General features: G+C 61.1%; 1 pseudogene; it reads right to left on the bottom strand.

Annotated features, from left to right (window-relative positions):
• Positions 1 to 607: 607 nt before the first annotated feature.
• Positions 608 to 2,276, bottom strand: LOC121837616 (annotated as a pseudogene).
• Positions 2,277 to 2,492: the final 216 nt, after the last annotated feature.

The raw sequence follows: 2,492 nt of genomic DNA, 5'->3' as shown, positions 1-2,492 counted from the left end.
GACTGCCATCTTGGCGTGTGTGGTGCTGTGCGGGGGAAGGACTGAGGCAAGCCCCGAATTAGGTGATAAGGCAGTGCCTCAGCCTTTCCCCATTCTGAGAAGGCGATTGGAAGGTTGGCAGGAGCCAAGCTCGCCGTCCGACGCTGACCCGCTTCGAGCTCGGCTCAGACTCCAACTCGGACCTCTCAGGGTCGGGATCGGTCTTGGCTCGCTCTTTCCAAGGCAGACGAGCAGCACTGCAAATGCAGAATTGAACAAATATGTACAGCTTTGCATTCAACAAACACAGATCTGTGTTTACACAGACAATAACGCTCTGAACAAATATGTACAGCTCAGCATTGAGCAAGCATGAATCATGTATATGTTTTACACACTGTGGCGTTCGCCTTCCGCCGTCCGCCGCAGGTGATCAACCAGATGACTCGTTCTTCGGGGTCAAACAGGGTTTATTACCATGACTCTGGTCCAGACTCGGGGCAACCACTGCTCTCGGCCACACGGGCCATCCCTTTTCTACCTTGTCGGCGCCGGGTGCCGCCCCCCCGCTAGTCGCCGGTTTGGCCGCCGTGTGGCGGGCCGAGCGCCCCACACCTCCCCCCCCCTTTTAGAGGTCAAGGTCTAAGATGGCCTCCTCGTGGGCCGGGTCGCGGAGCAGATCCGGGCGGACTTGGCGGAGGATCCGGATGGCTTCCGCGACCTCCAACGGGCGGGGGGCTGCCGGAGGTGCAGCAGGAGGTGGCGCGGCTCGGCGAGCCCAGTCCGCCGCGACGCGGGCCTGGTGCAAGGCGCCCGCCAGGTGGGTGGGGCGGTGGAGCTCCGGCACTCCGCAGACGGGGCACAGCAGGCGGCGCTCCGCCTCGTTGTATACGGCCGCGGGCTCGTGCGGGTGCCGGTCTTCCAACGTGTTGCCCCGGAAAGGCTCGGGGACGGACTCCGGTGGCGCGCCACGCTCGGGCCGGGGCTGCTCCCTCCAGCGTAGCGCCGAGGCCCAGCCCACCGGGCGGTCCTCTACCAGCACAGTCCAAGTCGCGACGGAGGCACGCTCACGGCGCGGCGGGAAGCGTGCCGCCAATCGCCTGAAATGATAGGCGTGGCGGGAACGCTCTTGGTGGCAGTGACGATCCTGCGGAGGAAATAGAGAATGGGCACACGAAGAAAAAGGACGAATTAACGGGTCTGGTAACGGGGGTGGCTCTGTCGGATGATGCGTGCAACCCTCTCCGACTCGGGAGCAGCTTTCGCCGCTCGGTTGAACAGCTCCTGCATGGCCCGGATGTATTCGACGAGGCCTTCCTCTGGATGCTGGGTACGTCGTTCGAGCTCCCGCTGGACTCGGGAGTCGTACCCCGGTGGCAGGAACTCTTCTCGGAAGCTACGGCGGAACGCCTCTAGGGACGGAAAGGGAGTTTGCAACACCCACCATCGTCTCGCGCTCGCTTGTAAGGCGAGGGGCAGGATGCGCTCGAGCACGTAGCTCTCCGAGGCGCCGGACGCTCGGGCGTAGACGTCCAGCTCTTCCAGGAAGTCGGCGACGGACTTCCTGTCGTCGAACCCCGTGTACACGGGGACCGTGAGCCGAGGGTGAAGCTCGGGCCCACGTTGCTGCACATGGCCGCCGGCTCCTCCCGTGCCGGTTGCGAGGCGCTCCGTCACCAACTGGAGGGTGGCGGACATTCGGGCCATGAGCGCCAGGACCTCAGCCGACGACGGACCGGGCTCCGCGTCTTCTTCGCTGGAGTCGCCGTGGTCGGACGGGGGCTGGGACTGTTTCTTGGGAGGCATGGAAAAAAGAAAAACGCGCGACAAGGGAAAAAAACAGCACACGCGAACACGAGGGAAGAAAAAAAAAAACGCGCCAACAAACTACGCCAAGAAAACCGCACCGTCAGCGACGTGCAGACCGCGGTGATAGGCGAGCGCGCAAAAAGTCACAATAAATAAGAAAAACACGACGCGATATAGAAAAAATGAAAAACGCGAACCGCGACGAATCAATGACCAAAAAGAAATTAAGAAACGCAAAGTAGAAGAAAGGAAGGACGAACCGTCTGGTCGAGATCACCGACGACGGACGACAGAGTCCCCGTTGGGCGCCAGATGTGGCGTTCGCCTTCCGCCGTCCGCCGCAGGTGATCAACCAGACGACTCGTTCTTCGGGGTCAAACAGGGTTTATTACCATGACTCTGGTCCAGACTCGGGGCAACCACTGCCCTCGGCCACACGGGCCATCCCTTTTCTACCCTGTCGGCGCCGGGTGCCGCCCCCCCGCTAGTCGCCGGTTTGGCCGCCGTGTGGCGGGCCGAGCGCCCCACAACACATATTTTGAATGAGGTCAGCATGAGAAATGTGACGCCGAAGTTGTTTATTTATGTGATTTGATCTGGAGGGAACCAAAAGAATGACAGGTTTTTGCCCTGCAAAGTCCAGTTCTGGCAGTGGAGAACGGAACACATTGTTTACAGCGGCAAACGCGCCATACTTGGTGCAC

Source organism: Ixodes scapularis, unplaced genomic scaffold, assembly GCF_016920785.2.
Source record: "Ixodes scapularis isolate PalLabHiFi unplaced genomic scaffold, ASM1692078v2 PGA_scaffold4__175_contigs__length_147842914, whole genome shotgun sequence".
Taxonomy (NCBI): Eukaryota; Metazoa; Arthropoda; class Arachnida; order Ixodida; family Ixodidae; genus Ixodes; species Ixodes scapularis.
Note: the sequence above shows the minus strand (reverse complement) of the source record. Positions and strands in the feature narration are given on the sequence as shown.